At 40.6% G+C, this 21,546-nt stretch overlaps 16 non-coding genes across 16 annotated transcripts; 4 read left to right on the forward strand and 12 right to left on the reverse strand.

Annotated features, from left to right (window-relative positions):
* The first annotated feature begins 1,252 nt into the window (after positions 1–1,252).
* Positions 1,253–1,371, forward strand: LOC130659144 (5S ribosomal RNA). Its single transcript, XR_008986356.1, has one exon. It is a non-coding gene; the product is annotated as a 5S ribosomal RNA (ribosomal RNA).
* Positions 1,372–1,699: 328 nt separating this feature from the next.
* LOC130659876 (U1 spliceosomal RNA) lies at positions 1,700–1,864 on the reverse strand. The gene has a single exon (XR_008987080.1). It is a non-coding gene; the product is annotated as a U1 spliceosomal RNA (small nuclear RNA).
* Positions 1,865–2,049: 185 nt separating this feature from the next.
* On the reverse strand, positions 2,050–2,241 carry LOC130660923 (U2 spliceosomal RNA). Its single transcript, XR_008988120.1, has one exon. It is a non-coding gene; the product is annotated as a U2 spliceosomal RNA (small nuclear RNA).
* A 322-nt stretch (positions 2,242–2,563) lies between these two features.
* Positions 2,564–2,636, reverse strand: Trnar-acg (transfer RNA arginine (anticodon ACG)). The gene has a single exon. It is a non-coding gene; the product is annotated as a tRNA-Arg (tRNA).
* A 4,468-nt stretch (positions 2,637–7,104) lies between these two features.
* On the forward strand, positions 7,105–7,223 carry LOC130661611 (5S ribosomal RNA). Its single transcript, XR_008988789.1, has one exon. It is a non-coding gene; the product is annotated as a 5S ribosomal RNA (ribosomal RNA).
* A 328-nt stretch (positions 7,224–7,551) lies between these two features.
* LOC130659878 (U1 spliceosomal RNA) lies at positions 7,552–7,716 on the reverse strand. The gene has a single exon (XR_008987081.1). It is a non-coding gene; the product is annotated as a U1 spliceosomal RNA (small nuclear RNA).
* Positions 7,717–7,901: 185 nt separating this feature from the next.
* LOC130660924 (U2 spliceosomal RNA) lies at positions 7,902–8,093 on the reverse strand. Its single transcript, XR_008988121.1, has one exon. It is a non-coding gene; the product is annotated as a U2 spliceosomal RNA (small nuclear RNA).
* Positions 8,094–8,415: 322 nt separating this feature from the next.
* Positions 8,416–8,488, reverse strand: Trnar-acg (transfer RNA arginine (anticodon ACG)). Its single transcript has one exon. It is a non-coding gene; the product is annotated as a tRNA-Arg (tRNA).
* A 4,470-nt stretch (positions 8,489–12,958) lies between these two features.
* Positions 12,959–13,077, forward strand: LOC130661612 (5S ribosomal RNA). Its single transcript, XR_008988790.1, has one exon. It is a non-coding gene; the product is annotated as a 5S ribosomal RNA (ribosomal RNA).
* A 328-nt stretch (positions 13,078–13,405) lies between these two features.
* Positions 13,406–13,570, reverse strand: LOC130659879 (U1 spliceosomal RNA). The gene has a single exon (XR_008987082.1). It is a non-coding gene; the product is annotated as a U1 spliceosomal RNA (small nuclear RNA).
* Positions 13,571–13,755: 185 nt separating this feature from the next.
* LOC130661509 (U2 spliceosomal RNA) lies at positions 13,756–13,946 on the reverse strand. Its single transcript, XR_008988700.1, has one exon. It is a non-coding gene; the product is annotated as a U2 spliceosomal RNA (small nuclear RNA).
* Positions 13,947–14,268: 322 nt separating this feature from the next.
* On the reverse strand, positions 14,269–14,341 carry Trnar-acg (transfer RNA arginine (anticodon ACG)). The gene has a single exon. It is a non-coding gene; the product is annotated as a tRNA-Arg (tRNA).
* Positions 14,342–18,809: 4,468 nt separating this feature from the next.
* Positions 18,810–18,928, forward strand: LOC130661614 (5S ribosomal RNA). Its single transcript, XR_008988792.1, has one exon. It is a non-coding gene; the product is annotated as a 5S ribosomal RNA (ribosomal RNA).
* A 328-nt stretch (positions 18,929–19,256) lies between these two features.
* Positions 19,257–19,421, reverse strand: LOC130659881 (U1 spliceosomal RNA). The gene has a single exon (XR_008987084.1). It is a non-coding gene; the product is annotated as a U1 spliceosomal RNA (small nuclear RNA).
* Positions 19,422–19,606: 185 nt separating this feature from the next.
* On the reverse strand, positions 19,607–19,798 carry LOC130660926 (U2 spliceosomal RNA). The gene has a single exon (XR_008988123.1). It is a non-coding gene; the product is annotated as a U2 spliceosomal RNA (small nuclear RNA).
* Positions 19,799–20,120: 322 nt separating this feature from the next.
* Positions 20,121–20,193, reverse strand: Trnar-acg (transfer RNA arginine (anticodon ACG)). The gene has a single exon. It is a non-coding gene; the product is annotated as a tRNA-Arg (tRNA).
* Between the last annotated feature and the right edge of the window lie 1,353 nt (positions 20,194–21,546).

Below are 21,546 nucleotides of genomic sequence, written 5' to 3' on the forward strand. Positions count from 1 at the left end.
GTATTTTGTGACGGCTTTTGTTCCTTCACTGACTGCGTGTTTTGCAAGTTCTCCAGGCAAGAGAAGACGTACTGCGGTTTGAATTTCACGAGAAGAGATGGTCGACTTTTTGTTTTGAAGAGCCAAACGCGAAGCTTCGGAAGCAATGCGCTCAAAGATGTCGTTGACAAATGAGTTCATGATGCTCATAGCTTTGCTTGAAACTCCGACATCTGGGTGAACTTGTTTCAAAACATTGTAGATGTAAATAGCATAACTTTCCTTTCTCTTTCTCTTGCGTTTCTTTTCACCAGTTCCACCAATCTTTCCTCCTTTTTTGCCGGCTCTTTTTTCACCTTTCTTGGCTACTTTAGGTGCCTGTTTTCCTCCTTTAGCTGCTGCGTCAGACATGGTTAAAAATTTTTGCTACTTAACTTGTAAATAAGCATTAAACTGCAAGTCAAAACTTTTTGTTTATAAGTAAAAAAATCGGATCGAATTCGATCCGAAAACGCCGATACGCAATTTAATTGGTTAAAAAAAAAATCTTTTGTTTAATACTTAATTATGATTGGTTAAAAAAACATGATTTCGATCCTATTTTTATGATGAAAAAACGAGTAAAGTTTATTTCGTTAACACTTACGTTAAATATTCGTACGTTTTTGTATTAACTTACAAATCAAATCGCAGTTATGTCTGGACGTGGAAAAGGTGGAAAAGCTAAGGCTAAAGCCAAGACAAGATCCTCAAGAGCTGGACTTCAATTTCCAGTCGGTAGAGTGCATAGATTCCTTCGTAGAGGGCACTATGCTAACCGAATTGGATCTGGAGCACCAGTTTACTTAGCAGCCGTCTTGGAATATTTATCTGCTGAGATATTGGAGTTGGCTGGTAACGCAGCAAGAGACAACAAAAAAGCTAGGATTATTCCAAGACATTTACAATTGGCTGTTCGTAATGATGAAGAATTAAACAAACTTTTGAGCGGTGTAACCATTGCAGCTGGTGGTGTTTTGCCAAACATTCAAGCTGTCTTACTCCCAAAGAAGAACGACAAAGGACAGAAGAAGTAAACCGCTACACTCAGAAAACAACGGCTATTTTTATAGCCACACATCTTTAAAAAAACATTGTTTTTTTCACAAAACTATAACCTTAAAGTCTAATAGATAATCCATGCATACGCCTTGTCCTAAGTAACTCAAAGAAATTAAATAAAAAAATTTGATCACAACGTCAAAATAAATTGCACGTATTTGCACCTACTAATGTCTACGGCCATACCACGATGAACACACCCGTTCTCGTCTGATCACGGAAGTTAAGCATCGTCGGGCCGGGATAGTACTTGGATGGGGGACCGCCTGGGAACTCCCGGTGTCTTAGGCTTTTCATTTTCATTTGCTGTGATATATTTCTTGTTATAACAATTAAGGAACGTGGCGGTTGTTGAAAGTGTTTCCTATGACATTTTCCTACGACATTTTCAGGTGATAGTACGAGAAAAAAGAGCTTTCAAATGCATACAAACTCGATCTATTGCCGATCATCCAATAACCCTGACGGAATGGCAAATAAAATAAAATTCCGCCGCCTTCCGAGGACTTATATCGCAATCACGTTTCGTAACAGCCAAGCGAGGTTTTACCTTAGCGTTTAAGTCACCACCGACATTTGGCCGCGCAACTTTTCTAAGCTCATTCATTTTGACTTAAGGAGGGGGCGAGCGCGGACGCAGGCCCCCACTACCAGAAATTGTACGGTCGAGTTACTGACGTTTGCAGTAATCGCAGAGGTCAGCCCAAGCGTAGTGCAATGCAAGAGCCTCACTCTGGAAGAAAACCCTCATTGATCAGTCTTTACTTCCCCGTCAGGTAAGTATGAGTTGGAACTGCACCGTAGCATGAGGGTACCCTTCAAAGTTTGTTAATGCTTGTGGCTTGAGTGTGTTATAAACTGCCGTGTCGCGGGGCATAGGCTGTATTCTCCCCCAGTGTACGCGTTTTGTTCCCGCCGTAGACTATGCAGAGTGCCGTCGGAAAGAGGACTGCTATTATTCTTTTATTGCTTATGTGGGCCGCCATCGGTAATAGTGCAACACCAAGGCAACCCGTGGTCACGGCGTGAATGAATCCACCTCCATGACCCAAGGCCAAAAATCAGATTAATATACTGACCATTCAGAGAATGGCCTACCAGATATTAAACTGATAAGAACAGATACTACACTTGATCTTAGCCATTAGGCCGAGAAGCGATAAAGAACAAGCGTTGCCATGATAGGCATCGTCCACACACCGTAACTGCTTGTGGAGCATGTCACGTTACTGTAAAGCTTACAACTGTCACCGCGTACGGATGGACGGCGACATAGTAAAAATCACGGCTGTTGATTTAGCCGTAGGATGGAGAGCGACTGTAGCGAGTGGATGGTAACTTACATGAATGCTAACAAAGGCGACGATACTAAGTGCGTGATATTACTTTCCAATATGTCTGCGTACATTCCGTTTATCAACGCATTACGCCAGAACGTGCGCGCGCGTTACACAGTAGACCATGCAGCCGAAATGCGACAGTGCGACCCTGCCAGGAGTCGAACCTGGAATCCCCTGATTCGTAGTCAGATGCCTTATCCATTGGGCCACAGGGCCATGCTTATGACTTCGCCCCATCGTCATTTTGGCTTGCGCATTCGTTTTACTTACGACAGAATTCTTCGTGTTTGTAGCCATGAAAGAAAGGGACTTCTGTGAGTGAATTTTTTTACTGTGGTCTAATAAAAAAGTCGAAACGCAGTGCCCAATATATGAATTGCTCCTAATAGCCGGAAACAGGCCGTGTCGATGATGTAGGCCGACATACGCAACGCAAACCAAAGAACGCTTTATGAAAATCCTAACACGAGCGCGGAAGAAGCCCAAATTAACAGACTAGATGTAATGCTGAAGACCTCAAACTCCAGCAGCTTCTCTTGCAGACTATTGCGTCGTACTACAAATAAAAATTAACATGCTTTCGCATAGTCGCGGCACCCAAAACGGACATTATACGATGTACAGAAACACACATTTCTGTTTTCGCGCCAAATCAATTCCCGGGAGTGGTACTTTTACGTCCGCATACTTCGCACCGTCTTAAATTATATCTCATTTACACGGTAATGTTTAGTATACTTCTACTGTGATAACAAGCATCGTTTATCGTTGGATTGTTGTAAGAAAACATTAAAAATGAGTGAAGCAGCTTCTCCAAAGAAAATCGCACCCAAGAAGAAACCTGCTGCAAAGAAGACAGCTGATCACCCTAAATATGTGGACATGATCAAGGCTGCTATCGCTACCCTAAAGGAACGCGGTGGTTCATCTCGCCAAGCTATTACAAAATATATTCATGCAAATTACAAAGTTGCTGAAAACTCAGATCATCATCTGAAAATGGCTCTTAAACGAGGAGTAACATCAGGCGATTTGATTCAAACTAAAGGCACTGGTGCTTCTGGATCATTCAAGCTAGGTCAGGTAAAAAAAGAAAAACCTAAGAAAAAGGCCGCAGCAAAAAAGCCAACGGCAAAGAAGCCTACTGCAAAGAAAAGTACACCAAAAAAGAAGCCAGCAAAGAAGAGCACGCCAAAGAAAGCAGCAAAGAAGCCTGCCACAAAGAAAGCCTCGGCTAAGAAACCAGCAGCTAAGAAACCCACAAAGAAGCCTGTTGCTAAAAAACCTGCAGCAAAGAAGGTCAAAAAGACTCCCAAAAAGGCAGCAAAGAAGACCGCAAAAAAATAATTTGTGTGTATCTGGCTATTACATTAACAAACGGCTATTTTTATAGCCACACATTTACAAAAAAACATTATCTTGGTACAAAGTTAAACTTGTTTAAGTCACTTAAACAGTTAAAAAAGAGTAAATTTAAGATTAGATTCCCTAAGTTTAAGTATTTTCGTTTTTAAATTTCTTATTTTCTTGCTTTTACTTTTCTTGCCCTTCATATTTTTAACATTGTCAAACTTTATGTAGCATAAAATTTTTATGTAGCATAAAATTTAAACAGAAAGCAGGACAAAGTTTGATATAAAAAGCTAGCCGTAATATTTTTTATGGATGTGTGGCTATAAAAATAGCCGTTTTTTGTTTGGTAAGCATGCTTAGAGGCCACAGTTCCCCACGAATTCTTCTTGCCAACTGGATGTCTTTAGGCATGATTGTAACTCGTTTTGCGTGAATGGCACACAAGTTATGTATTATCCTCGAACAAGCCAACAAGGTACGCTTCAGAAGCCTTCTTGCAGAGCCATAACGGCTGTGCTCTGGAATCGCAGATCTGTTTTGAAGTCCTGAGCAATTTCTCGCACAAAGACGCTGGAAAGGCAACTTGCGGATCAAGAGCTCGGTTGACTTCTGGTATCTTCTGATTTCTCTGAGAGCAACTGTACCAGAGTCTGTAACGATGTGGTTTTTTCACTCCTCCAATAGCTGGTGCGCTTTTCCTCGCAGCTTTAGTGGCGAGTTGTTTTCGTGGAGCCTTTCCTCCAGTAGATTTACGTGCAGTTTGCTTTGTACGAGCCATATTTTAAGAAGTCGATGTAGTACGGATACACAAGACGGTCTAAAAATGCACTATCGCGCCAAAGTTTTATTTCTCATATTGATTGACAGCTAAGGTTTCAAAACAAACCATTTGATTGGTGCTAAGAAAGTAATTTCTGATTGGCTGCATAATGACATTACGCTCTATTAACATTCTTATAACATAGTTTTTTGGTAGGGAAATCTGTGTTTTTTTGCTACGGGAAAACGGCTATCTTGAACATCTTACTTTTTCTTTTTTTAGTAAGTAGCAGAAGGTTTGGCGAATTCCAACGATGCCAAATTTATTGCCTTACTGAAACATTAAGACCACGAATTTTTTAAAAAAACTACAGTTTTACTTAAAAAAATGTACAAAATGTTTCGGAACATTTTGTAATGACGCAACTCTATTGGTTAATTAGGGTGTTTCCACGAGCCAGTAGGTAATTTTATGGCCTCTTTTTAAAGCTGTCTGAATTCTGTTAACTCAAACGTTGTTTTTGTACTCGTTCTGTACGCAACTATATCAATATGTCTGGACGCGGAAAAGGAGGTAAAGGATTGGGAAAAGGAGGTGCTAAACGTCACCGAAAAATTCTTCGTGATAACATTCAGGGAATCACAAAACCTGCTATTCGGCGTCTTGCTCGACGAGGTGGTGTCAAACGTATCTCTGGCCTTATCTATGAGGAAACCAGAAGGTGTACTGAAGGTTTTCTTAGAGAATGTTATTCGTGATGCTGTAACCTACACAGAGCACGCTAAACGCAAGACCGTTACCGCTATGGATGTTGTTTATGCCTTAAAACGTCAAGGAAGAACTCTTTACGGATTCGGGAAGGTTAAGCGTTGTCATTGCTCAACAAAAACGGCTATTTTTATAGCCACAAATCTTTAAAACATTTACTTGTGCACGCTTCCAAATTACACAATGTGTAAAGTCTTGTCACAGTTACATTTATTGACTATACGATACTATGTCAGAAATACTTTGTAGGGTTAATTTGCCTGGGAGTGTTTCCGTGAAAAGCTGGGTTAAGTTAAATGTAAGCAATAACATGGATCAATGTACTTGTCTTTTCTGCAAGTACAGCTAATAATACGTATGAAAAGTGAAGCTAATCCACACACACATGGGGAAGTATTTTAAATGTAGGCTAGTGTTCTTAAGCACATTATTTAGAAGTTTTATTAACTTCGGTTAACTTGTAGTGACGCCAAGTAAATGTTTTTTTAAAGATGTGTGGTCTTAAAAAAGACCGTTTGTGTTTGGTAGACGTTGGTTTACTTGCTGCTTGTGTATTTTGTGACGGCTTTTGTTCCTTCACTGACTGCGTGTTTTGCAAGTTCTCCAGGCAAGAGAAGACGTACTGCGGTTTGAATTTCACGAGAAGAGATGGTCGACTTTTTGTTTTGAAGAGCCAAACGCGAAGCTTCGGAAGCAATGCGCTCAAAGATGTCGTTGACAAATGAGTTCATGATGCTCATAGCTTTGCTTGAAACTCCGACATCTGGGTGAACTTGTTTCAAAACATTGTAGATGTAAATAGCATAACTTTCCTTTCTCTTTCTCTTGCGTTTCTTTTCACCAGTTCCACCAATCTTTCCTCCTTTTTTGCCGGCTCTTTTTTCACCTTTCTTGGCTACTTTAGGTGCCTGTTTTCCTCCTTTAGCTGCTGCGTCAGACATGGTTAAAAATTTTTGCTACTTAACTTGTAAATAAGCATTAAACTGCAAGTCAAAACTTTTTGTTTATAAGTAAAAAAATCGGATCGAATTCGATCCGAAAACGCCGATACGCAATTTAATTGGTTAAAAAAAAAATCTTTTGTTTAATACTTAATTATGATTGGTTAAAAAAACATGATTTCGATCCTATTTTTATGATGAAAAAACGAGTAAAGTTTATTTCGTTAACACTTACGTTAAATATTCGTACGTTTTTGTATTAACTTACAAATCAAATCGCAGTTATGTCTGGACGTGGAAAAGGTGGAAAAGCTAAGGCTAAAGCCAAGACAAGATCCTCAAGAGCTGGACTTCAATTTCCAGTCGGTAGAGTGCATAGATTCCTTCGTAGAGGGCACTATGCTAACCGAATTGGATCTGGAGCACCAGTTTACTTAGCAGCCGTCTTGGAATATTTATCTGCTGAGATATTGGAGTTGGCTGGTAACGCAGCAAGAGACAACAAAAAAGCTAGGATTATTCCAAGACATTTACAATTGGCTGTTCGTAATGATGAAGAATTAAACAAACTTTTGAGCGGTGTAACCATTGCAGCTGGTGGTGTTTTGCCAAACATTCAAGCTGTCTTACTCCCAAAGAAGAACGACAAAGGACAGAAGAAGTAAACCGCTACACTCAGAAAACAACGGCTATTTTTATAGCCACACATCTTTAAAAAAACATTGTTTTTTTCACAAAACTATAACCTTAAAGTCTAATAGATAATCCATGCATACGCCTTGTCCTAAGTAACTCAAAGAAATTAAATAAAAAAATTTGATCACAACGTCAAAATAAATTGCACGTATTTGCACCTACTAATGTCTACGGCCATACCACGATGAACACACCCGTTCTCGTCTGATCACGGAAGTTAAGCATCGTCGGGCCGGGATAGTACTTGGATGGGGGACCGCCTGGGAACTCCCGGTGTCGTAGGCTTTTCATTTTCATTTGCTGTGATATATTTCTTGTTATAACAATTAAGGAACGTGGCGGTTGTTGAAAGTGTTTCCTATGACATTTTCCTACGACATTTTCAGGTGATAGTACGAGAAAAAAGAGCTTTCAAATGCATACAAACTCGATCTATTGCCGATCATCCAATAACCCTGACGGAATGGCAAATAAAATAAAATTCCGCCGCCTTCCGAGGACTTATATCGCAATCACGTTTCGTAACAGCCAAGCGAGGTTTTACCTTAGCGTTTAAGTCACCACCGACATTTGGCCGCGCAACTTTTCTAAGCTCATTCATTTTGACTTAAGGAGGGGGCGAGCGCGGACGCAGGCCCCCACTACCAGAAATTGTACGGTCGAGTTACTGACGTTTGCAGTAATCGCAGAGGTCAGCCCAAGCGTAGTGCAATGCAAGAGCCTCACTCTGGAAGAAAACCCTCATTGATCAGTCTTTACTTCCCCGTCAGGTAAGTATGAGTTGGAACTGCACCGTAGCATGAGGGTACCCTTCAAAGTTTGTTAATGCTTGTGGCTTGAGTGTGTTATAAACTGCCGTGTCGCGGGGCATAGGCTGTATTCTCCCCCAGTGTACGCGTTTTGTTCCCGCCGTAGACTATGCAGAGTGCCGTCGGAAAGAGGACTGCTATTATTCTTTTATTGCTTATGTGGGCCGCCATCGGTAATAGTGCAACACCAAGGCAACCCGTGGTCACGGCGTGAATGAATCCACCTCCATGACCCAAGGCCAAAAATCAGATTAATATACTGACCATTCAGAGAATGGCCTACCAGATATTAAACTGATAAGAACAGATACTACACTTGATCTTAGCCATTAGGCCGAGAAGCGATAAAGAACAAGCGTTGCCATGATAGGCATCGTCCACACACCGTAACTGCTTGTGGAGCATGTCACGTTACTGTAAAGCTTACAACTGTCACCGCGTACGGATGGACGGCGACATAGTAAAAATCACGGCTGTTGATTTAGCCGTAGGATGGAGAGCGACTGTAGCGAGTGGATGGTAACTTACATGAATGCTAACAAAGGCGACGATACTAAGTGCGTGATATTACTTTCCAATATGTCTGCGTACATTCCGTTTATCAACGCATTACGCCAGAACGTGCGCGCGCGTTACACAGTAGACCATGCAGCCGAAATGCGACAGTGCGACCCTGCCAGGAGTCGAACCTGGAATCCCCTGATTCGTAGTCAGATGCCTTATCCATTGGGCCACAGGGCCATGCTTATGACTTCGCCCCATCGTCATTTTGGCTTGCGCATTCGTTTTACTTACGACAGAATTCTTCGTGTTTGTAGCCATGAAAGAAAGGGACTTCTGTGAGTGAATTTTTTTACTGTGGTCTAATAAAAAAGTCGAAACGCAGTGCCCAATATATGAATTGCTCCTAATAGCCGGAAACAGGCCGTGTCGATGATGTAGGCCGACATACGCAACGCAAACCAAAGAACGCTTTATGAAAATCCTAACACGAGCGCGGAAGAAGCCCAAATTAACAGACTAGATGTAATGCTGAAGACCTCAAACTCCAGCAGCTTCTCTTGCAGACTATTGCGTCGTACTACAAATAAAAATTAACATGCTTTCGCATAGTCGCGGCACCCAAAACGGACATTATACGATGTACAGAAACACACATTTCTGTTTTCGCGCCAAATCAATTCCCGGGAGTGGTACTTTTACGTCCGCATACTTCGCACCGTCTTAAATTATATCTCATTTACACGGTAATGTTTAGTATACTTCTACTGTGATAACAAGCATCGTTTATCGTTGGATTGTTGTAAGAAAACATTAAAAATGAGTGAAGCAGCTTCTCCAAAGAAAATCGCACCCAAGAAGAAACCTGCTGCAAAGAAGACAGCTGATCACCCTAAATATGTGGACATGATCAAGGCTGCTATCGCTACCCTAAAGGAACGCGGTGGTTCATCTCGCCAAGCTATTACAAAATATATTCATGCAAATTACAAAGTTGCTGAAAACTCAGATCATCATCTGAAAATGGCTCTTAAACGAGGAGTAACATCAGGCGATTTGATTCAAACTAAAGGCACTGGTGCTTCTGGATCATTCAAGCTAGGTCAGGTAAAAAAAGAAAAACCTAAGAAAAAGGCCGCAGCAAAAAAGCCAACGGCAAAGAAGCCTACTGCAAAGAAAAGTACACCAAAAAAGAAGCCAGCAAAGAAGAGCACGCCAAAGAAAGCAGCAAAGAAGCCTGCCACAAAGAAAGCCTCGGCTAAGAAACCAGCAGCTAAGAAACCCACAAAGAAGCCTGTTGCTAAAAAACCTGCAGCAAAGAAGGTCAAAAAGACTCCCAAAAAGGCAGCAAAGAAGACCGCAAAAAAATAATTTGTGTGTATCTGGCTATTACATTAACAAACGGCTATTTTTATAGCCACACATTTACAAAAAAACATTATCTTGGTACAAAGTTAAACTTGTTTAAGTCACTTAAACAGTTAAAAAAGAGTAAATTTAAGATTAGATTCCCTAAGTTTAAGTATTTTCGTTTTTAAATTTCTTATTTTCTTGCTTTTACTTTTCTTGCCCTTCATATTTTTAACATTGTCAAACTTTATGTAGCATAAAATTTTTATGTAGCATAAAATTTAAACAGAAAGCAGGACAAAGTTTGATATAAAAAGCTAGCCGTAATATTTTTTATGGATGTGTGGCTATAAAAATAGCCGTTTTTTGTTTGGTAAGATGCTTAGGCACGTTCCCCACGAATTCTTCTTGCCAACTGGATGTCTTTAGGCATGATTGTAACTCGTTTTGCGTGAATGGCACACAAGTTAGTATCCTCGAACAAGCCAACAAGGTACGCTTCAGAAGCCTCTTGCAGAGCCATAACGGCTGTGCTCTGGAATCGCAGATCTGTTTTGAAGTCCTGAGCAATTTCTCGCACAAGACGCTGGAAAGGCAACTTGCGGATCAAGAGCTCGGTTGACTTCTGGTATCTTCTGATTTCTCTGAGAGCAACTGTACCAGGTCTGTAACGATGTGGTTTTTTCACTCCTCCAGTAGCTGGTGCGCTTTTCCTCGCAGCTTTAGTGGCGAGTTGTTTTCGTGGAGCCTTTCCTCCAGTAGATTTACGTGCAGTTTGCTTTGTACGAGCCATATTTTAAGAAGTCGATGTAGTACGGATACACAAGACGGTCTAAAATGCACTATCGCGCCAAAGTTTTATTTCTCATATTGATTGACAGCTAAGGTTCAAAACAAACCATTTGATTGGTGCTAAGAAAGTAATTTCTGATTGGCTGCATAATGACATTACGCTCATTACTTTAACATTTTTATAAAATCTGTGTTTTTTGGCTACGGGAAAACGGCTGTATCTTCTGATACACAAAAGCTTTTGACTTTTTTTTTTTTTAGTAAGTAGCAGAAGGTTTGGCGAATTCCAACGATGCCAAATTTATTGCCTTACTGAAACATTAAGACCACGAATTTTTAAAAAAACTACAGTTTTACTTAAAAAAATGTACAAAATGTTCGGAACATTTTGTAATGACGCAACTCTATTGGTTAATTAGGGTGTTTCCACGAGCAGTAGGTAATTTTATGGCCTCTTTTTAAAGCTGTCTGAATTCTGTTAACTCAAACGTTGTTTTTGTACTCGTTCTGTACGCAACTATATCAATATGTCTGGACGCGGAAAAGGAGGTAAAGGATTGGGAAAAGGAGGTGCTAAACGTCACCGAAAAATTCTTCGTGATAACATTCAGGGAATCACAAAACCTGCTATTCGGCGTCTTGCTCGACGAGGTGGTGTCAAACGTATCTCTGGCCTTATCTATGAGGAAACCAGAGGTGTACTGAAGGTTTTCTTAGAGAATGTTATTCGTGATGCTGTAACCTACACAGAGCACGCTAAACGCAAGACCGTTACCGCTATGGATGTTGTTTATGCCTTAAAACGTCAAGGAAGAACTCTTTACGGATTCGGAGGTTAAGCGTTGTCATTGCTCAACAAAAACGGCTATTTTTATAGCCACAAATCTTTTAAAACATTACTTTGTGCACGCTTCCAAATTACACAATGTGTAAAGTCTTGTCACAGTTACATTTATTGCTATACGATACTATGTCATATATGACACAAAAAAAATTTAGAAATACTTTGTAGGGTTAATTTGCCTGGGAGTGTTTCCGTGAAAAGCTGGGTTAAGTTAAATGTAAGCAATAACATGGATCAATGTACTTGTCTTTTCTGCAAGTACAGCTAATAATACGTATGAAAAGTGAAGCTAATCCACACACACATGGGGAAGTATTTTAAATGTAGGCTAGTGTTCTTAAGCACATTATTTAGAAGTTTTATTAACTTCGGTTAACTTGTAGTGACGCCAAGTAAATGTTTTTTTAAAGATGTGTGGTCTTAAAAAAGACCGTTTGTGTTTGGTAGACGTTGGTTTACTTGCTGCTTGTGTATTTTGTGACGGCTTTTGTTCCTTCACTGACTGCGTGTTTTGCAAGTTCTCCAGGCAAGAGAAGACGTACTGCGGTTTGAATTTCACGAGAAGAGATGGTCGACTTTTTGTTTTGAAGAGCCAAACGCGAAGCTTCGGAAGCAATGCGCTCAAAGATGTCGTTGACAAATGAGTTCATGATGCTCATAGCTTTGCTTGAAACTCCGACATCTGGGTGAACTTGTTTCAAAACATTGTAGATGTAAATAGCATAACTTTCCTTTCTCTTTCTCTTGCGTTTCTTTTCACCAGTTCCACCAATCTTTCCTCCTTTTTTGCCGGCTCTTTTTTCACCTTTCTTGGCTACTTTAGGTGCCTGTTTTCCTCCTTTAGCTGCTGCGTCAGACATGGTTAAAAATTTTTGCTACTTAACTTGTAAATAAGCATTAAACTGCAAGTCAAAACTTTTTGTTTATAAGTAAAAAAATCGGATCGAATTCGATCCGAAAACGCCGATACGCAATTTAATTGGTTAAAAAAAAAATCTTTTGTTTAATACTTAATTATGATTGGTTAAAAAAACATGATTTCGATCCTATTTTTATGATGAAAAAACGAGTAAAGTTTATTTCGTTAACACTTACGTTAAATATTCGTACGTTTTTGTATTAACTTACAAATCAAATCGCAGTTATGTCTGGACGTGGAAAAGGTGGAAAAGCTAAGGCTAAAGCCAAGACAAGATCCTCAAGAGCTGGACTTCAATTTCCAGTCGGTAGAGTGCATAGATTCCTTCGTAGAGGGCACTATGCTAACCGAATTGGATCTGGAGCACCAGTTTACTTAGCAGCCGTCTTGGAATATTTATCTGCTGAGATATTGGAGTTGGCTGGTAACGCAGCAAGAGACAACAAAAAAGCTAGGATTATTCCAAGACATTTACAATTGGCTGTTCGTAATGATGAAGAATTAAACAAACTTTTGAGCGGTGTAACCATTGCAGCTGGTGGTGTGTTTTGCCAAACATTCAAGCTGTCTTACTCCCAAAGAAGAACGACAAAGGACAGAAGAAGTAAACCGCTACACTCAGAAAACAACGGCTATTTTTATAGCCACACATCTTTAAAAAAACATTGTTTTTTTCACAAAACTATAACCTTAAAGTCTAATAGATAATCCATGCATACGCCTTGTCCTAAGTAACTCAAAGAAATTAAATAAAAAAATTTGATCACAACGTCAAAATAAATTGCACGTATTTGCACCTACTAATGTCTACGGCCATACCACGATGAACACACCCGTTCTCGTCTGATCACGGAAGTTAAGCATCGTCGGGCCGGGATAGTACTTGGATGGGGGACCGCCTGGGAACTCCCGGTGTCGTAGGCTTTTCATTTTCATTTGCTGTGATATATTTCTTGTTATAACAATTAAGGAACGTGGCGGTTGTTGAAAGTGTTTCCTATGACATTTTCCTACGACATTTTCAGGTGATAGTACGAGAAAAAAGAGCTTTCAAATGCATACAAACTCGATCTATTGCCGATCATCCAATAACCCTGACGGAATGGCAAATAAAATAAAATTCCGCCGCCTTCCGAGGACTTATATCGCAATCACGTTTCGTAACAGCCAAGCGAGGTTTTACCTTAGCGTTTAAGTCACCACCGACATTTGGCCGCGCAACTTTTCTAAGCTCATTCATTTTGACTTAAGGAGGGGGCGAGCGCGGACGCAGGCCCCCACTACCAGAAATTGTACGGTCGAGTTACTGACGTTTGCAGTAATCGCAGAGGTCAGCCCAAGCGTAGTGCAATGCAAGAGCCTCACTCTGGAAGAAAACCCTCATTGATCAGTCTTTACTTCCCCGTCAGGTAAGTATGAGTTGGAACTGCACCGTAGCATGAGGGTACCCTTCAAAGTTTGTTAATGCTTGTGGCTTGAGTGTGTTATAAACTGCCGTGTCGCGGGGCATAGGCTGTATTCTCCCCCAGTGTACGCGTTTTGTTCCCGCCGTAGACTATGCAGAGTGCCGTCGGAAAGAGGACTGCTATTATTCTTTTATTGCTTATGTGGGCCGCCATCGGTAATAGTGCAACACCAAGGCAACCCGTGGTCACGGCGTGAATGAATCCACCTCCATGACCCAAGGCCAAAATCAGATTAATATACTGACCATTCAGAGAATGGCCTACCAGATATTAAACTGATAAGAACAGATACTACACTTGATCTTAGCCATTAGGCCGAGAAGCGATAAAGAACAAGCGTTGCCATGATAGGCATCGTCCACACACCGTAACTGCTTGTGGAGCATGTCACGTTACTGTAAAGCTTACAACTGTCACCGCGTACGGATGGACGGCGACATAGTAAAAATCACGGCTGTTGATTTAGCCGTAGGATGGAGAGCGACTGTAGCGAGTGGATGGTAACTTACATGAATGCTAACAAAGGCGACGATACTAAGTGCGTGATATTACTTTCCAATATGTCTGCGTACATTCCGTTTATCAACGCATTACGCCAGAACGTGCGCGCGCGTTACACAGTAGACCATGCAGCCGAAATGCGACAGTGCGACCCTGCCAGGAGTCGAACCTGGAATCCCCTGATTCGTAGTCAGATGCCTTATCCATTGGGCCACAGGGCCATGCTTATGACTTCGCCCCATCGTCATTTTGGCTTGCGCATTCGTTTTACTTACGACAGAATTCTTCGTGTTTGTAGCCATGAAAGAAAGGGACTTCTGTGAGTGAATTTTTTTACTGTGGTCTAATAAAAAAGTCGAAACGCAGTGCCCAATATATGAATTGCTCCTAATAGCCGGAAACAGGCCGTGTCGATGATGTAGGCCGACATACGCAACGCAAACCAAAGAACGCTTTATGAAAATCCTAACACGAGCGCGGAAGAAGCCCAAATTAACAGACTAGATGTAATGCTGAAGACCTCAAACTCCAGCAGCTTCTCTTGCAGACTATTGCGTCGTACTACAAATAAAAATTAACATGCTTTCGCATAGTCGCGGCACCCAAAACGGACATTATACGATGTACAGAAACACACATTTCTGTTTTCGCGCCAAATCAATTCCCGGGAGTGGTACTTTTACGTCCGCATACTTCGCACCGTCTTAAATTATATCTCATTTACACGGTAATGTTTAGTATACTTCTACTGTGATAACAAGCATCGTTTATCGTTGGATTGTTGTAAGAAAACATTAAAAATGAGTGAAGCAGCTTCTCCAAAGAAAATCGCACCCAAGAAGAAACCTGCTGCAAAGAAGACAGCTGATCACCCTAAATATGTGGACATGATCAAGGCTGCTATCGCTACCCTAAAGGAACGCGGTGGTTCATCTCGCCAAGCTATTACAAAATATATTCATGCAAATTACAAAGTTGCTGAAAACTCAGATCATCATCTGAAAATGGCTCTTAAACGAGGAGTAACATCAGGCGATTTGATTCAAACTAAAGGCACTGGTGCTTCTGGATCATTCAAGCTAGGTCAGGTAAAAAAAGAAAAACCTAAGAAAAAGGCCGCAGCAAAAAAGCCAACGGCAAAGAAGCCTACTGCAAAGAAAAGTACACCAAAAAAGAAGCCAGCAAAGAAGAGCACGCCAAAGAAAGCAGCAAAGAAGCCTGCCACAAAGAAAGCCTCGGCTAAGAAACCAGCAGCTAAGAAACCCACAAAGAAGCCTGTTGCTAAAAAACCTGCAGCAAAGAAGGTCAAAAAGACTCCCAAAAAGGCAGCAAAGAAGACCGCAAAAAAATAATTTGTGTGTATCTGGCTATTACATTAACAAACGGCTATTTTTATAGCCACACATTTACAAAAAAACATTATCTTGGTACAAAGTTAAACTTGTTTAAGTCACTTAAACAGTTAAAAAAGAGTAAATTTAAGATTAGATTCCCTAAGTTTAAGTATTTTCGTTTTTAAATTTCTTATTTTCTTGCTTTTACTTTTCTTGCCCTTCATATTTTTAACATTGTCAAACTTTATGTAGCATAAAATTTTTATGTAGCATAAAATTTAAACAGAAAGCAGGACAAAGTTTGATATAAAAAGCTAGCCGTAATATTTTTTATGGATGTGTGGCTATAAAAATAGCCGTTTTTTGTTTGGTAAGATGCTTAGGCACGTTCCCCACGAATTCTTCTTGCCAACTGGATGTCTTTAGGCATGATTGTAACTCGTTTTGCGTGAATGGCACACAAGTTAGTATCCTCGAACAAGCCAACAAGGTACGCTTCAGAAGCCTCTTGCAGAGCCATAACGGCTGTGCTCTGGAATCGCAGATCTGTTTTGAAGTCCTGAGCAATTTCTCGCACAAGACGCTGGAAAGGCAACTTGCGGATCAAGAGCTCGGTTGACTTCTGGTATCTTCTGATTTCTCTGAGAGCAACTGTACCAGGTCTGTAACGATGTGGTTTTTTCACTCCTCCAGTAGCTGGTGCGCTTTTCCTCGCAGCTTTAGTGGCGAGTTGTTTTCGTGGAGCCTTTCCTCCAGTAGATTTACGTGCAGTTTGCTTTGTACGAGCCATATTTTAAGAAGTCGATGTAGTACGGATACACAAGACGGTCTAAAATGCACTATCGCGCCAAAGTTTTATTTCTCATATTGATTGACAGCTAAGGTTCAAAACAAACCATTTGATTGGTGCTAAGAAAGTAATTTCTGATTGGCTGCATAATGACATTACGCTCATTACTTTAACATTTTTATAAAATCTGTGTTTTTTGGCTACGGGAAAACGGCTGTATCTTCTGATACACAAAAGCTTTTGACTTTTTTTTTTTTTAGTAAGTAGCAGAAGGTTTGGCGAATTCCAACGATGCCAAATTTATTGCCTTACTGAAACATTAAGACCACGAATTTTTAAAAAAACTACAGTTTTACTTAAAAAAATGTACAAAATGTTCGGAACATTTTGTAATGACGCAACTCTATTGGTTAATTAGGGTGTTTCCACGAGCAGTAGGTAATTTTATGGCCTCTTTTTAAAGCTGTCTGAATTCTGTTAACTCAAACGTTGTTTTTGTACTCGTTCTGTACGCAACTATATCAATATGTCTGGACGCGGAAAAGGAGGTAAAGGATTGGGAAAAGGAGGTGCTAAACGTCACCGAAAAATTCTTCGTGATAACATTCAGGGAATCACAAAACCTGCTATTCGGCGTCTTGCTCGACGAGGTGGTGTCAAACGTATCTCTGGCCTTATCTATGAGGAAACCAGAGGTGTACTGAAGGTTTTCTTAGAGAATGTTATTCGTGATGCTGTAACCTACACAGAGCACGCTAAACGCAAGACCGTTACCGCTATGGATGTTGTTTATGCCTTAAAACGTCAAGGAAGAACTCTTTACGGATTCGGAGGTTAAGCGTTGTCATTGCTCAACAAAAACGGCTATTTTTATAGCCACAAATCTTTTAAAACATTACTTTGTGCACGCTTCCAAATTACACAATGTGTAAAGTCTTGTCACAGTTACATTTATTGCTATACGATACTATGTCATATATGACACAAAAAAAATTTAGAAATACTTTGTAGGGTTAATTTGCCTGGGAGTGTTTCCGTGAAAAGCTGGGTTAAGTTAAATGTAAGCAATAACATGGATCAATGTACTTGTCTTTTCTGCAAGTACAGCTAATAATACGTATGAAAAGTGAAGCTAATCCACACACACATGGGGAAGTATTTTAAATGTAGGCTAGTGTTCTTAAGCACATTATTTAGAAGTTTTATTAACTTCGGTTAACTTGTAGTGACGCCAAGTAAATGTTTTTTTAAAGATGTGTGGTCTTAAAAAAGACCGTTTGTGTTTGGTAGACGTTGGTTTACTTGCTGCTTGTGTATTTTGTGACGGCTTTTGTTCCTTCACTGACTGCGTGTTTTGCAAGTTCTCCAGGCAAGAGAAGACGTACTGCGGTTTGAATTTCACGAGAAGAGATGGTCGACTTTTTGTTTTGAAGAGCCAAACGCGAAGCTTCGGAAGCAATGCGCTCAAAGATGTCGTTGACAAATGAGTTCATGATGCTCATAGCTTTGCTTGAAACTCCGACATCTGGGTGAACTTGTTTCAAAACATTGTAGATGTAAATAGCATAACTTTCCTTTCTCTTTCTCTTGCGTTTCTTTTCACCAGTTCCACCAATCTTTCCTCCTTTTTTGCCGGCTCTTTTTTCACCTTTCTTGGCTACTTTAGGTGCCTGTTTTCCTCCTTTAGCTGCTGCGTCAGACATGGTTAAAAATTTTTGCTACTTAACTTGTAAATAAGCATTAAACTGCAAGTCAAAACTTTTTGTTTATAAGTAAAAAAATCGGATCGAATTCGATCCGAAAACGCCGATACGCAATTTAATTGGTTAAAAAAAAAATCTTTTGTTTAATACTTAATTATGATTGGTTAAAAAAACATGATTTCGATCCTATTTTTATGATGAAAAAACGAGTAAAGTTTATTTCGTTAACACTTACGTTAAATATTCGTACGTTTTTGTATTAACTTACAAATCAAATCGCAGTTATGTCTGGACGTGGAAAAGGTGGAAAAGCTAAGGCTAAAGCCAAGACAAGATCCTCAAGAGCTGGACTTCAATTTCCAGTCGGTAGAGTGCATAGATTCCTTCGTAGAGGGCACTATGCTAACCGAATTGGATCTGGAGCACCAGTTTACTTAGCAGCCGTCTTGGAATATTTATCTGCTGAGATATTGGAGTTGGCTGGTAACGCAGCAAGAGACAACAAAAAAGCTAGGATTATTCCAAGACATTTACAATTGGCTGTTCGTAATGATGAAGAATTAAACAAACTTTTGAGCGGTGTAACCATTGCAGCTGGTGGTGTTTTGCCAAACATTCAAGCTGTCTTACTCCCAAAGAAGAACGACAAAGGACAGAAGAAGTAAACCGCTACACTCAGAAAACAACGGCTATTTTTATAGCCACACATCTTTAAAAAAACATTGTTTTTTTCACAAAACTATAACCTTAAAGTCTAATAGATAATCCATGCATACGCCTTGTCCTAAGTAACTCAAAGAAATTAAATAAAAAAATTTGATCACAACGTCAAAATAAATTGCACGTATTTGCACCTACTAATGTCTACGGCCATACCACGATGAACACACCCGTTCTCGTCTGATCACGGAAGTTAAGCATCGTCGGGCCGGGATAGTACTTGGATGGGGGACCGCCTGGGAACTCCCGGTGTCGTAGGCTTTTCATTTTCATTTGCTGTGATATATTTCTTGTTATAACAATTAAGGAACGTGGCGGTTGTTGAAAGTGTTTCCTATGACATTTTCCTACGACATTTTCAGGTGATAGTACGAGAAAAAAGAGCTTTCAAATGCATACAAACTCGATCTATTGCCGATCATCCAATAACCCTGACGGAATGGCAAATAAAATAAAATTCCGCCGCCTTCCGAGGACTTATATCGCAATCACGTTTCGTAACAGCCAAGCGAGGTTTTACCTTAGCGTTTAAGTCACCACCGACATTTGGCCGCGCAACTTTTCTAAGCTCATTCATTTTGACTTAAGGAGGGGGCGAGCGCGGACGCAGGCCCCCACTACCAGAAATTGTACGGTCGAGTTACTGACGTTTGCAGTAATCGCAGAGGTCAGCCCAAGCGTAGTGCAATGCAAGAGCCTCACTCTGGAAGAAAACCCTCATTGATCAGTCTTTACTTCCCCGTCAGGTAAGTATGAGTTGGAACTGCACCGTAGCATGAGGGTACCCTTCAAAGTTTGTTAATGCTTGTGGCTTGAGTGTGTTATAAACTGCCGTGTCGCGGGGCATAGGCTGTATTCTCCCCCAGTGTACGCGTTTTGTTCCCGCCGTAGACTATGCAGAGTGCCGTCGGAAAGAGGACTGCTATTATTCTTTTATTGCTTATGTGGGCCGCCATCGGTAATAGTGCAACACCAAGGCAACCCGTGGTCACGGCGTGAATGAATCCACCTCCATGACCCAAGGCCAAAAATCAGATTAATATACTGACCATTCAGAGAATGGCCTACCAGATATTAAACTGATAAGAACAGATACTACACTTGATCTTAGCCATTAGGCCGAGAAGCGATAAAGAACAAGCGTTGCCATGATAGGCATCGTCCACACACCGTAACTGCTTGTGGAGCATGTCACGTTACTGTAAAGCTTACAACTGTCACCGCGTACGGATGGACGGCGACATAGTAAAAATCACGGCTGTTGATTTAGCCGTAGGATGGAGAGCGACTGTAGCGAGTGGATGGTAACTTACATGAATGCTAACAAAGGCGACGATACTAAGTGCGTGATATTACTTTCCAATATGTCTGCGTACATTCCGTTTATCAACGCATTACGCCAGAACGTGCGCGCGCGTTACACAGTAGACCATGCAGCCGAAATGCGACAGTGCGACCCTGCCAGGAGTCGAACCTGGAATCCCCTGATTCGTAGTCAGATGCCTTATCCATTGGGCCACAGGGCCATGCTTATGACTTCGCCCCATCGTCATTTTGGCTTGCGCATTCGTTTTACTTACGACAGAATTCTTCGTGTTTGTAGCCATGAAAGAAAGGGACTTCTGTGAGTGAATTTTTTTACTGTGGTCTAATAAAAAAGTCGAAACGCAGTGCCCAATATATGAATTGCTCCTAATAGCCGGAAACAGGCCGTGTCGATGATGTAGGCCGACATACGCAACGCAAACCAAAGAACGCTTTATGAAAATCCTAACACGAGCGCGGAAGAAGCCCAAATTAACAGACTAGATGTAATGCTGAAGACCTCAAACTCCAGCAGCTTCTCTTGCAGACTATTGCGTCGTACTACAAATAAAAATTAACATGCTTTCGCATAGTCGCGGCACCCAAAACGGACATTATACGATGTACAGAAACACACATTTCTGTTTTCGCGCCAAATCAATTCCCGGGAGTGGTACTTTTACGTCCGCATACTTCGCACCGTCTTAAATTATATCTCATTTACACGGTAATGTTTAGTATACTTCTACTGTGATAACAAGCATCGTTTATCGTTGGATTGTTGTAAGAAAACATTAAAAATGAGTGAAGCAGCTTCTCCAAAGAAAATCGCACCCAAGAAGAAACCTGCTGCAAAGAAGACAGCTGATCACCCTAAATATGTGGACATGATCAAGGCTGCTATCGCTACCCTAAAGGAACGCGGTGGTTCATCTCGCCAAGCTATTACAAAATATATTCATGCAAATTACAAAGTTGCTGAAAACTCAGATCATCATCTGAAAATGGCTCTTAAACGAGGAGTAACATCAGGCGATTTGATTCAAACTAAAGGCACTGGTGCTTCTGGATCATTCAAGCTAGGTCAGGTAAAAAAAGAAAAACCTAAGAAAAAGGCCGCAGCAAAAAAGCCAACGGCAAAGAAGCCTACTGCAAAGAAAAGTACACCAAAAAAGAAGCCAGCAAAGAAGAGCACGCCAAAGAAAGCAGCAAAGAAGCCTGCCACAAAGAAAGCCTCGGCTAAGAAACCAGCAGCTAAGAAACCCACAAAGAAGCCTGTTGCTAAAAAACCTGCAGCAAAGAAGGTCAAAAAGACTCCCAAAAAGGCAGCAAAGAAGACCGCAAAAAAATAATTTGTGTGTATCTGGCTATTACATTAACAAACGGCTATTTTTATAGCCACACATTTACAAAAAAACATTATCTTGGTACAAAGTTAAACTTGTTTAAGTCACTTAAACAGTTAAAAAAGAGTAAATTTAAGATTAGATTCCCTAAGTTTAAGTATTTTCGTTTTTAAATTTCTTATTTTCTTGCTTTTACTTTTCTTGCCCTTCATATTTTTAACATTGTCA

Source organism: Hydractinia symbiolongicarpus, chromosome 9 (genome assembly GCF_029227915.1).
Source record: "Hydractinia symbiolongicarpus strain clone_291-10 chromosome 9, HSymV2.1, whole genome shotgun sequence".
NCBI classification, from domain to species: Eukaryota; Metazoa; Cnidaria; class Hydrozoa; order Anthoathecata; family Hydractiniidae; genus Hydractinia; species Hydractinia symbiolongicarpus.